General features: G+C 41.6%; 1 pseudogene; it reads right to left on the minus strand.

The window, feature by feature from the left end:
- Nucleotides 1-9,126: 9,126 nt before the first annotated feature.
- LOC136472650 (phosphatidylinositol 4-kinase gamma 6-like) lies at nt 9,127-11,065 on the minus strand (annotated as a pseudogene).
- Between the last annotated feature and the right edge of the window lie 3,371 nt (nt 11,066-14,436).

The raw sequence follows: 14,436 nt of genomic DNA on the forward strand, positions 1-14,436 counted from the left end.
ATAGCCTCCCTCAATGGTTCATCACCTACATCATCAAGATTTTCATGTGCTCCTTGGGAGCCGTTAGATTCATCAAATTCCACATCATATATTTCTTCAACCAAGTCGATGGCATGATTAAATACTCTATATGCTTTGAACTTTGATGAGTAACCAACAAGAAAACCAACATCACAACGTCTTTAAAACTTTCCTAGGTGTTGGCACTTCTTGTAGATATAGCATTTGCAACCAAACACCCTAAAGAAGGAGAGGTCCGGCTTCTTTCCATTGAGCAACTCATAAGGTGTCTTGCCAAGGAACTTTTGAAGGAATAGGCGGTTTGATGCATAGCATACGGTGTTGATAGCTTCCGCCCATAGAGCTTCGGGGGTGTTGTACTCATCAAGCATTGTTCTTGCAAGGGTTATCAATGTCCGGTTCTTCCTCTCAACTACACCATTTTGTTGAGGAATATATGTTGCGGAGACCTCATGCTTGATCCCAACTTCATCACAATAGGCTTCTATGTTTGTGTTGTCAAATTCCTTCTCATTGTCACTTCTTATCTTCTTAAGCTTTACTTCAAATTCATTTTGTGCTCTCTTGGCAAACTTCTTGAAACAAGATGTAACTTCGGATTTATCATGAAGGAAGAATACCCATGTATACCTTGAATAGTCATCAACAATCATAAGACAATAAAGATTTCCTCCCAAACTCTTGTATGTTGTTGGTCCAAATAAATCCATATGGAGTTCTAGCACTCTTGCGGTTGATATGAAAGCTTTTGTTGGATGGGTATTTGCAACTTGCTTGCTGGCTTGACATGCACTACAAAGCTTGTCCTTCTCCAACTTCACATCCTTCAACCCTCTCATCAAATCATTCTTCATTAGCTTCTTGAGTGTGCTCATCCCAACATGAGCAAGTCTTCTATGCCATAGCCACCCAAGTGTTGTTTTGGTGAATAGGTATGTCTTCAAGTTTGCATCTTCAGAGGTGAAGTCCACTAGATATAGGTTGTTGTATCTAAATCCTTTGAATATCACATGATCATTATCCTTCTTGGATACAACAACCTCCTTCTCAGTAAACAAGCATTGGAAGCCAAGATCACACAATTGTCCAACGGATAGCAAGTTGAAACTCAATGAAGCAACACATAGCACATTGGAGATGGAATGATCATTTGATATAGCCACTTTGCCCAATCCTTTGACCTTGCCCTTTGAGTTATCTCCAAATATGATTCTTTCTTATCCATCTACTTCTTCATCTAGTGAGGTGAATATACGAGGATCACCGGTCATATATTGTGTGCAACCACTATCAATAACCCAATGACTTCCACCGGTCTTGTAGTTCACCTACACACAAGAGATCAAGCTTTAGGAACCCAAACTTATTGAGGGCCCTTCACCTTTTCAACAAGTGACTTTGCAACCCAAATTTTCATAGGCCTATTCTTGTTGGGAGGACCTAAGAATATGACTTTCATCTTTCCACTAGAATCCTTTCTAAGCATGTAGTGAGCATTGAAGGCAAAAGGTCTAGCATGCTTGGGCAAGGGTTGTGGTGGTGGAGTTTGGCACTCATGAGCAAAGTGGCCTTCTTGTCCACACTCAAAACATCTCTTTGGCTTTGATTTGGACTTATGTTGTTGTTGAGCTTGAGTCTTCTTCTCTTGGTTTGTCAAGTACCCAATGCCACTTCTATCCATCTTTATGACGGTGTTCATTAGTAGTTCACTTTGAAGATGCTTGCCTCTAGTGAACTTGCTCAATCCAATCTTAAGATGCTCTTTCTCCAACTTGAGCTTCTTGTTTTCTTCCTTGAGAGCATCATTGTTTTTCTCTTCCTTGAGCTTCTTGTTCTCATCTTTGAGCTTCTCATTCTCAAGGATCAAACCATCATCATGAACAATAGTTTCTAGCACAATAGACTTGGTAGTTTTGAGTTCTTTAAGATCTTTCTTGAGCTTTTCATTGTCATTCTTGAGCTTGACAAACTCATTATAATCATTGGCTTCAACCACTTGCTTGCCCTTACTACTAGAACTTTGCTCAATGCTCTCAATAATCAAGTCATCACATGATGTAGCTATATCAATCTTAACAACATCGTTAGTAGCATCATGTGGCTCATTGGATAAGAATTCTTGAGCAATAACAAGATTATCATGATTAACCTTAAGAGTAGTATATTCTTCTCTTAGCTTGTTGTGGCTAGTGATGAGCTCATTATGTGTCCTCTCAAGTTTATCATGTTTTTCTTTAAGCTCTTTCTTAGAAGATTTGAGCTCCTTGAGTTTGGATGATATAGCATCATTTGCTTCTTTAAGCTCAACACTAGCCTTTTCCGCTATATCACATTTGGCTAAAAGAGAATCATTTTTAGCTTCTAGCTTTTCATTTTTAGCTCTAGTTTTTATAATGATCTTAGTGTATTGTTTTAGCAATCTAGCAAGATCATCATAAGAAGGTGATTCATATTCATCATCATCACTATCGCTATCATCATCACTAGCATGCTCATCATCACTACTATCATCATTGTTAGATACCTTGCGGTCACCCTTGGCCATAAGGCATAGGTGTGTAGAGGATGATGGCGGTGGTGGCGATGAAGATGATGAAGAGTTGATAACAATTGTGGCCACCTTCTCGTTGTCACTATCATCATCGGATGAGGCACTAGATGAATCAATGTCCGTGAGCCAATCACCGACAATGTATGCCTTTCCACTCTTCTTCTTCTTGTGGAAGTCCTTCTTCTTGTCATCTCTCTTCTTGTATGGCTTGTTCTTCTTCTTCTCTTCTTCTTCTTCTTCATTACTTGAGTCATCTTTCTTGCACTTGCATTTGTTCTTGAACTTGTCTTTCTTGGGCTTAGTGCATTGGTGTGCTAGATGACCAAGTTCTCCACAATTGAAGCAATCCATCTTGGAGATTGGCTTCCTTCTAGAGCTAGTGAAGAACTTCTTCTTCTTGCCATCAAACTTGATGTCACTCTTGTTGAGCTTCTTTAGCATCTTGGCAGTCTTCTTCACCATGAGAGCAAGACTTTCATCATCAACTTCATCATCACTTGAGCTCTCATACTCAAGTCTTGCTTTACCCTTCTCTTGGCTAGCTTTGAATGCTAAGTCCTTACCTTTCTTCTTGATAGAGGATGAGCCATCTTGTGGCGTGATGTGCATGTACATCTCAATGGCATTGATCTTTCCCAAGATTTGTGTCAGTGTAGCGGTGGAAAGATCACCTTGATGAAGCACGGTCACAATATGCCCATATTTATCAATGGGGAGGACACTCAAAATATTTCTTACAACATCGGATGGTTGCATTTGAGTGAGTCCAAGCCCATTGACTTCCTCTACAAGAATATTCAAACGTTAATACATCTCATTAGCACATTCTTTAGGAAGCATTTCAAAAGAGGAGTTTTTTCATGACAAGATGATAGCGTTCCTCACGCTCACTCTTAGTTCCCTCATGAAGCGCACAAACATCCGACCATAGTGCATGGGCATCTTTGTGGTTCCTCACTCGATTGAACACATCTTTGCAAAGGCCTCTAAAGATGGTGTTTTGAGCCTTTGCATTCCACTTCTCATAGTTCACCTCATCGCCTTGTAGGTGAGTAGCATCCTGAGGTTTTGGGAAGCCATGTGAGGCGGCTCTAAGAATACCAACATCTAGATCTTCAAGATACGCCTCCATGCGAATTTTCCAATAAGGAAAATCATCTCCCTCAAAGATAGGAGGAGGTCCATCCCTGTGAGACATCTTGCTCTATGTGGTTAAGCCTAAATACGTGAGCACGAGGCTCCAATGCCAATTGAAAGGATCAAGATGCCCAGGAGGAGGGGTGAATTGGGCTAATTTCAAATTTCTTTGCAATAATCAAATCCTATGGTTAGCCCAATTAACCCCTTGTGCCTAGAAAGTATTTCTATTAATCTAACGCACAAAAGTTTAGCACCCTAAGTTCCAATCCTACTCTAGCACGGCAATTCTAGGAATGTAAAAGACAAGTATTGAATTGCTCAAAGTAAATGCTTAAAGTAAAGAGAGGAGAAGAAACGTGGCGATGTTTTGCCAAGGTATCGGAGAGTCGCCACTCCCCACTAGTCCTCGTTGGAGCACCCGCGCAAGGGTGTAGCTCCCCCTTGATCCACGCAAGGATCAAGTGCTCACTATGGGTTGATTCTGACACTCCGTCGTGGTGAATCACCCACAAGCTCCGTCGGATGATCACCAAACTCCCAATCACCACCAAGCCGTCTAGGTGATGGCGATCACCAAGAGTAACAAGCATGAACTCTCACTTGACCACGACAAGCCTAATGAGAAGGGTGGATGCACACTTTGCTACTCTTGATCTCACTAATGAGGGCTCTCTTTGGGATTCTCAAATCTCAATCACCTCACTAGGACTTTGCTCTTCTTGGCACTCTCAAACATGTTTCTTAGCTGTTGGAATGAGCAAAAGTACCCCCACACACGAATGGAGGTGGTATTTATAACATGGGCTAAAAAACGAACCGTTATGTGCCTCTGCGGGGTGACCGGACGCTCCATTCATGTTGACTGGACGCTCCGGTCAGTACACCCCGAACTCCAGTGTTCCGGTCAGCACTGACCGGACATGTTCGGTCATAATTTTCCCTCTTTGGAACCTTACTGGAGGACGCTGGCCCTCAGCGTCCGGTCACTTGACCTCTCAGCGTCCGGTCACTTCCAGATGACTTCACCTTGATCAAATGAACTGACCGGACTCTGAGCCAGCGTCCGGTTGCACCGAAGCCAGCGTCCGGTTAGTATTTGACCCTCCATTCACTTCCAACTCTCGATCATATGTGAATGAAGTTTGTCCATTGGATCTAAGGACTATTTTGGAGCTACCTAGCGCTAATTTTAGCAAGTGTGCACCACACCTAACCCACTAGACTCACCTAGGTCAAGCTACCCATCTGTACCCCCCTTAATAGTACAGCCAAAGGAAAAACAAAGTCCTAAACTACTCTAAGTGCCACTCTAACTCCAATCGACACTTAGAACTAGTCCATCCTTAACCTTGTCATCCATCCTTTGAAAACTGAAACAATTTCCATCGTGGGGCCATGACCATCATGATAGCCCAAACGATCTCCATTACCGTGTCCTAACTTAATTTGCCTCTACAAAACACACATTAGTCACAGTAATCATGTATTGTCATTAATCACCGAAACCCAACTAAGGGCCTAGATGCTTTCAACTACGAGCGCCGAGTGCTCTAGTGCTGTTCATGCACTTCTTCCAGTTTCTCCCATTTCGGTTTGTCCAGCCCCTCTCTTTCCTGCCGCCCCTCGACGTCCCCGAAAGGTCAAATCCTTCACCCCCAAGCTTTTTTATTCTGATCGTGTGTTTGGTTCTGGAATCGCTGCCTGCTGCTGCACATTCTCCTCGCATTGATTCTGAAGGAGGCTCCGTGCCGTGGAATTGCTCTACTCGCTTTCTTTCAAAAAAGAAAAAGAAAGAATTGGTCTGCTTGCTTTTGGTTTGTGTGATTGATGTTCCTCTGGTGCTTCAGTCGATTGAGATTCAGCTTGGATGCGTTTGCAGGTTCAGGTTCATGGAGAGATGGAGCCTGGGCGCCAGCGTGGTGGCTCTCCTACTCTTGTTGTTTGCTGCTTCTCATGGAAGAGGTAGTTCCGTGCGATTCTCTTATGCTTGTTGGGTTGCTGTTGTATATAAATTGGCATCAAAATGATTTCGACAGCAAGCTAGCTTTAATAGTCCGTAACAAACAAGATAATTATCTTATTTTCATCGATTGTGCTATGAGTGGAATAAGCATGTCATTGCATTTGCAAACATCTCAAATGCTATTGTTTTACATAGGGCCATAGATAAAAGGGACACCTACCAACTATTTGATGGAATTGCCAGGTAGTGGTTGTCCCTAGTTTTTTTGGCAGGTTTTGTTTTCCACTGATTATTCACAATTTCCATGTCCTTCCACCTTTTGTGTCAAAGGTTAATCTCATGATTCTCTGTTGTCTCTAGGTGTATATGATAGATTTAACTGTGCTGTTTACGTGGACATGCTCAAGATGCAATGACTTGACTCAAGTAAGGGACTGTCAAGTTTGTTCTCTTCTACTTACTGAAATACTTTAAAACATAAAGTTGTTTAAAAAATGGCTATGGGACAGGATAAGCTGGCTTCTAGTTTTGATATGGTTTTGTATTGCTGAAATAGGGCTTCGAGATGAGATCTCTAATTGTTGATGTGGAGAACTGCTTGCAGGTACCTATCCCTCCACATTTTGAATTAAGTTCTTATAACTTTTCTATGAAATTGTATGTCTCTGTGCTATCAAACCCATCAAGCTTTTCAAGACATACCCTTCCCTTTACCTACCGTTCTTTGGATGAATAATGTAACAGGCATTTGTTGGTGTAGCTCTTAATCTGAATTCGATAATTGTTGCAATTAGGGGAACTCAAGAGAATAGGTACTGAGTTATTTGCTATTGCTTCCACTGTTCTCTATTTAAACAAAGTTTGCTTTACGTTTACTGTTTCCAATTTAGTTGTGATTTATGCTTAGATTTGATTAACCAGTGTACAGAATTGGATAAAAGACTTGATATGGAAGCAGCTTGATCTAAGTTATCCAAACATGCCAAACGCGAAGGTTAATGCCAATGAAGTTTCTATTGTATTCTCTTCTAAAAGAAAAAGAAACTGAAAGTGTAATTTGTCAATGTGCAAGTTCTTAAAAAGTGCACCACTCTCTAAGTATTACTATCTGCAATCCAGTTATTTGGTCTTAGCACCTCATTTCTAAGAACTGTAACCACTTTACGGATGATCTTAGCACCAGATTAATAGGAAAACCAATTCCTGGTTGGGTCAATCGACTTGCAAGGCTAGGTAATAAAACATGTGCTCCTCTATATATTGTCTTTGAAAGTTTATGGTGATTTATTATAGCCAAGAAGTATGCAACATTAGCAGTTCAATCATTCTCCAGCTCTGCAAGCATGCAATACATTTCTTACTAGTCTTGTCCAGTTCAAATATGTGCTCCTCTATATATTGTCTTTGAAAGGAATATTGTGAAACTCATACATGATATGTTGTGATCAATGATAACTAGTTATCCTTGCCACATGCAATACATTTCTTACTAGTCTTGTCCAGATTATAGGCATATACCTACCGGAGTTTTTCCTCATGGGGCATGTATGGCCCCATTATGAAAGTGAAAAACATCAGAAGCATAAACCTTAATATTTGATGTCAATATCTCCCATGATTTGAATTGCATTTTTGGATGTAACTGAGTCACTGACAAATGAAACACATGGATCTATTAGGTTGGTTTGTAACTTTGTATCAAAACATATACTTTTTTTGTTGCAAAAGAACACACATATTGGGATGAAAATTCCAATATCTTACAATGGAGGATAATCCAAACTATTTCTAGGCGCCTTCTGCATCTGCCTTCTACCAGAAAGCATGCGGCTTGAGTCAACTGAGACAAAGCATCTTGTAGACTGTCGTTTCTCAGGTAGATTCTGGTGTTCTCTATTTCCTGTCATAACTGGTGGTTTCTCATGCTATTTATAACTGACAATATCATGCATATAGATCTCCTTGCAGCCATTTTTCATGTCTATACATTGTACTATTGTCCATTCTGGTGTGTTTATGCCCTATTGTTATCCAGTCTCATGTCATATTGTTGTCTGTGAATTTAGATGGTTCCAACACCACCAGCAACGGTAACTTTGATGAAGATGACTTGGAAGACAAACACCTGCTTCCGACATCTTCGGTTGGTGAAGACACAATTGTAAAAGAAGTTCATAGATGAATGTCTGATGAAGCCATACAGTGACTTCTCTCTATATTCTAAAACGCAATGGGTTTCAACACTCAATGTGTAGCTTGTCATTCATTATGTACATTGTCATTGTATTTTAAAAATGTAATGAGCTTTGTCTGTTCTGATATGATTTGAGGGAGCACGTGTTGGTAATTTAATTTTTTTTGCGAAAAAATGCACTGTTAGAGCGGTTGGTACTGTAGCCACCCCTACAAATCGATTTGTAGGGGCGACTGGTACTGTAGCCACCCCAACAAATCAATTTTGTAGGGACGGCTAGTAACACCAGCCACCCCTACAAAATCGATTTGTAGGGGCGGCTGATAACACCAGCCGCCTCTACAAATCGATTTGTAGGGGCGGTCTGGGAACCACCCCTACAAATGCATGATTTGTAGAGACGGTATGGTAGGGGCGGCTGGCCGAACCATCCCTACAAATGCACTGTAGCCACCCCTGGAAATCATATTTGACGTAGTGGCATGTACCACAGACCGACGTGCAGATGTGCTATCCTGAAGACTTTGTCCACGCGCCGTAAACCTGTAGCTTCCTCGATGACGATATTTGTCTAGAAATCTAGCCGCCGCCGATGCTTCAGTCGACCCACCGTAGCCATCCGTGTGCAACTCACACGTGCTGGCCATGACCGTGCTCCACCTTGCGCCATATCTGCTTCGCATCACCATACGCTGCACGACACCTTGTAGATGCTTAATCCTCAAACCTCTAGGTGATCTTCCGCACTGCCTTTAGATCCAATCCAACCATAGCTCTAGATACCAATTGTTAGAAATTAGCCCCCATAGCGACAAGATGTCTGTCAATTTCCACGTGCGGAAGCGTAGATTAAATCTATCGAGACGAACATGCAAGATCACGGACGACACCAGAGGCACGATGTTTTTTAACGAGGTTCAGCGATGTGCCTAATCCTCGGAGCATGACTATGGACGCTCCTCCCAAAACCAGCAACAACGGCCGCTCTAGGGTCCCAGCAACATGCCGCCGCCCTCCTGCGAACCTATTGCTATGTCGTCATAGTTACAACAGCAGCCCTCCTCTCATATTAATGAGGAGACCAGGTTACGGAGTCCAACACCAACTCTACCCTATACTACCAAATACAACTCAGAGTCCTAGTATAACCAAACTCAGTACATAATAGTGGACACATATTCTAACAGTTACCACGAAAAAACACACCACAGGTTTGGCCTATGTTACCTTCTAAACATATATATACCTGTGTTGTTATCAAAACTGGCAAGAGGTGCCCAACCTCTTCGTCAGCCATGAGCCTTGGGCTATAGTTTGCTTCCTGTCATGGAACATGCTCGGGAGCAACTCCTGGAACTTTTCAAGAAATGCACTCCATTCATTGGCAGTCAAATCTGACAGCTTCACAAAACTTGAGCTGGGAGGCAACATCTCATTGGTGCTCCAACCTACAGACTGATACTCGCTACGGTAGCCATTATAATAGTCAGTTTTAGCACTCACCCTATTCTTTGGGACATCATTGCGGCGCCTTCTATTTCTAGTAAAGCAAAGCCCCATTGGACACACCGATGATTTTGAGGTAGATAGAGTACAGTTAGGAAATGGACTGGTGTATGTGTTGGCATCATCTTGACTCGCCTCGTTTTTGGCTTCCTCCTCATTGTCCTTGTTTCCCTCAGGCAATCTTGAAAGTGGGTTCCTAAAACTTCCCCCAGTAGACCTATATTTGTTAAAAAATGATATTTCACATGTAGCTGAATCATCAGCTGAGTCAAGATCAAACTGGGTGAAGTTTGCATCACTATCATCATCATCATCTTCTTCTTCTTCTTCAAAGTTTGTTTCTTGTAAAAGCAATTCTATCTCCTTAACCCAATTCCTTACTTCCATACACATAACCTCAAGCACACTTGGCTCCTCTTCTTTTTCAGTAAACTATCTGCTCATCATGTCCCCTATCTCTAACAAGCAGTGGCCAGAAGCTACAGCTTCCTTGAGAAATATTGTTGAGAGGACCAACACCCTAAGACTTGCCTCATGAATCATGGGCAGCTCCATGCGAAGCATTTCAATGTCCTTTATAGGGTCCAAATCTTTGATATACTCTAGTTCTTCTTCAGAGAAAGGAATAGATGCTTGTGGTCAATGAATCCACTCAAAGTAAGGATCTTCTAGACTTTCTGGAAGACATAGACCATGATCAATGGGAATAAGTTTTGTTTGAGCTTCAAAACGGCTAGATCCATTATCAAGGTTCTTGACTAGAAGATTGCCACCGTGCCTATCAGTGTTAAAGATTCTGATATCGAGTATGCCAATCCTGTGAATGGAAGAGATAGGGAGGCTCGATGTTCCATGGTCACTAGCATCATAGTCATGTGGAATGAATTGTTGCAACGAGGCAATCTTGCTATGAGCCTGTGATCTATTCCTATTGGTCTTGTTTTTACAGTTAACATCTTCATTCACATGAAACACACTATGAGTAACTTTCACTAACATAGTAAGAGGGACTCTTGATAATTCTTGTGATCAAGGAGGTATGCAGCGACCTCCCGAAATCTTGTCTCACCAACCCATACAGATCTTTTGAGGCCTGGCTGCCCAAGAGTCTTCCCCACAAAACCTTTAGGATTATTTGGAGCAAAAGGTTCCTCATCAGTTGGTTTAATAATTGCAACACGTTGCCCCTAGATATCCCAAAAATAGTAGGCACCTCCCATTCCGCCAGTAACAGCTACTGGGTCAACACCATTTGTAATTCCCTTGATAATATCCTTAACCAACTCCTTCATTGCAGCAGAAGGGCTTGAACAACCTAGGATTTCAATAACTTTACTCCGATCATGTTGCTGACATTCTTTTCCTTTAGGAGAGAGGCAAGGTGTTGAGCAGCTTCTATGCTTGTGATTTCTGGTGAGAAGCAATGGTGAGTCATTTCAAACATAGCTAAGATCATTGTTCAAAACCTGACCACCAAATGTCAGTGAGCTCTCCTCTATGGGTACATTAAGGGCTAACTCCAGCTTCTTTTTTACCGTGTGTGCATTTTCTCCTGGCTCTAGTTCAATGCCTAGGACAGAACCACTATTAGTTTGAACAAACATGCGCTTGCAGTTAAGGGATCCCCCCCAGTTATGCTCTTTGAGGGGTAATCACTACCCAAGTTGTGATCCAGAACCACAACAGCCATTTGTGTCTTAATAGCAGCATCAGTGTTGTAAGGTATAGACTGCTATGAAGAAATTATGGGTGCTAGCAAACACTAGTTGATGAGCTGGCAACAATAGAGAGGGCACAACAAATTTTTCCAACTTATGACAATCGGACAAATTACCAATTACTGATTGATTGGCATGTCGATGTACACATTATGATGTTGTTACATCTAATACTAAGTGCTACTCATTACAGAACTAAATGGCATAGATCCTGCAAACAATAAATAACAAAATAGATGTCCACAAAATGAGTAAGAAAAGGTATGATCAAATAATTTAGGAGAAAGCTAACAAGATGCCCATACGCTCAAACATAGCGAATAACAATAAAATGAAAGTAAATGTAAACCATGGTAGAATTTTAGGGATGGTGACATCCATGTACTATTTTTATGGCTCTACCAATTAAACGAAAGGATTAGGTAAATTGGGATATCATTTTTCATACAAAAGGGTTTAGCTATAGGATTTCAAATTCAGTGCTTCTTTGTTTCCTTACTTCAAACATGATGGTATTATCCAGAATGCTATGGTCCCAAAAGCCGAGAAGAAATTAAATAGACACACACCAATGTATTTGCTTAAGTAGAATTGCAACACAAATAATCATAAGTATAAAAAACTAGTACTAGGTAATATCGATTTCTTTGAAGTCATACGATCCAAAACTTGACACATGATTTAATGGGTCTAAATTCATTTGCTCCACTTGCATGCTAGCAGTAATTGGTTAATGAGCTATAAAACATCTGTGTTGCTTCTCCCAAGTTGATTGATAACAATAGGCATAAGAATCCTTTACAAAAAGAACTATAGGCATAACAAGAAAAACTATAGTTTCTCCCAACTTCCAAAAGTATATAAAAAGAACTGAGTCTATCAATTTGTTTGATGTGGTACACTCCAGAACTCAAATTATGCCATACGATTGAATGGGTCTAGATTAATTTGTTCCACCTACACGCAAGCGATAATCGGCTAATGGACTCTATAGCATCTCCATAGCTTTTCCCAAGTTCATTGGGAACTATAAGCATAACAATAAAATATATAACATTTTCCTCAACAAACCCTGCTCATTTCATCATAGGCACCCTAAAAATTCCTAGAAAAAAACCAAGAAAAAGGATGTTGATCCGTGCTACTGACAAACATAATAATCTCCTTCATTCTAGCCAATTTTTTGGAGGCTTTGTGGTGTATGTAACTGCATATTATCCTTATATGAGAAGCACATTCCAAGAAGGGTAAAATAGAGAGGGGGTAGAAGCAGAGATTAAGGGCATGTGTGGTTTTCTTGACATATTTATCACCTCACCTTGCAAGCCCAGAGAGCCAATTGTCTTGCCTAAAAAAGTGAGAGGAAAACTTACTTGCACAAGAATCGAGATAACTAGCATAGCATCCAAACATGTAATGTTCTAACTTCTTTTCAGGCAAGGCTAGGCAAGTTGCAGCAAGACATCCAAAGACCCCCTAAAGTCATGGCTGAATCTGCACTGTCTAGCCACAACACATCATTCTTTGCCACCAAATCGGAGCAACAACAACAATGACACTGAGACCATGAGGGGATTAGAACTCTTCGTTTAGACCGTGTTGCGCGGGGGTGGTGACAAGAGGGCAACCTATTCCAGCAGGAAGGAGTCCCACTTCCATGAACAGGCAAGGCCTCAATGCTACCAAGAGGATGACCAAGACTAGCCAACATTGTCCCATTTATAGCTCAGGTCGCCATCCACCCAGGGATGGACCAAACTAATAGCTAGCTGTGGTTAATAAAGAGGCAGTGAGACCACCACGGTTAGCGTCCTCTGTGTGTGTGTGTGCGCGCGCACGCGCACGTGCACAATCACGCACGTGTGTGTGTGCGCGCGCGTGCGTGGCAATTATTGTTGGTGACGAACGACATCATTTTAGCCATGGCTGAGAATATACTTTGTGCATTTTTGGACCTGCCAGAAGCAATATCTCTACTTTAGTAAAACCTCATCTCTGCATGAAATGCAAGCTTATCTAGAGATCCTCCTATTTTTAGAGCATGTCTCAGACCATATTATGTTGTAGAGTTGTTCTTAGTAGTGGGTGCCAATTTGCGATGGGGTCAGTTAAGAACGGGGCATGGTAGGTAGTGCGCCAATCTCGTAGAACCAAAAAAAATTCTTGTCGTTGTGATGGACAAGGGTATGACGATGAACCACCCAAACAAATTGAACATAGACTAGAAGTTGGATGTAAACTATCATGGAACCGCCCCAAACAAATTTTATGGGGTCTTGTTGTGTATATAACTATTTATTATCCATATATAAGAAACACATCCAAAAGGAGGTTAGAGGGAGAAAGAGGATATTAAAATCATAGCTAAATCTGTACTGTCTAGCTCAAACATACCTCTTTGCCCTCAATTAGAGTAGCAACAACATTGACACTGACAGCAGGGGGATCGGAACTCACTGTTCTAGCCGTGTCATGTGGGGGTGGGGGCGACGAGGGGGGGGGAAGCCTATTCCAGCAGGCAAGGAGTTCCACTCATATGAACGGACAAGTCCTCGTCGGCGCCGATGAGCAGCAGATCGAGACTGGCCAGTGTTGCCCCCCAGTTACAGGCTTAGGTCGCCATCCACCCTAGGGACGGGCTAAACTAATAGTTAGCCATGGTTAAAAGAGAGGCAAGGCAACCACAACCGGCATCCTCTTATAGCCTACTGCTGGCCCTCACCAACCCCTCTCTCTCTCACACGCTCGCTCGCAGGGGCTCTTGTAGTTGGTGATGGATGACATCCTTTTAGCTATGGCTGAGAATAGGCTCTGTGCATTTTTGGATCTGTCTTAGCTCGAAGCAAGATCTTTTCTTTAGTAAAACCTGATCTCTGTATGCAATCCGATCTTATCTAGAGATCCTCCTATTTTTAAAGTACTCCTTGGACTCTATTATCTTTAGAAATGTTCTTAGTAGTGATTGTTGATTTATGACTCCATCGATGAAGAATAGAGCATGGAAGATAGCATGCCGATTGTCGAAACACGGGAGAACATGATGAGTCGGCTGAGTGCGTAGAACCAAAGAATTTTCTTGGCATAAAAACAGAAATTTATTTTCTTGTCTTTCTGATGGAATAGGGTTGACAATGAACTGTCCAAACAAACTAAAGGTAGACTAGAAGTTGGATGTAACTATCATGGAACCGGACAAACAATTTTCTTGTCTTTTGAAGTGATATACTTAGGTTCCTCATGTGTAAATCAACCATGGGTGAGTACTTGCAAACCTAAGGGAATGGGTAAAACATATGGAGTTGACAAGGAAGTCCACCTATTTTCATTTGCAAAACAGTTTAAA

Source organism: Miscanthus floridulus, chromosome 8, assembly GCF_019320115.1.
Source record: "Miscanthus floridulus cultivar M001 chromosome 8, ASM1932011v1, whole genome shotgun sequence".
Taxonomy (NCBI): domain Eukaryota; kingdom Viridiplantae; phylum Streptophyta; class Magnoliopsida; order Poales; family Poaceae; genus Miscanthus; species Miscanthus floridulus.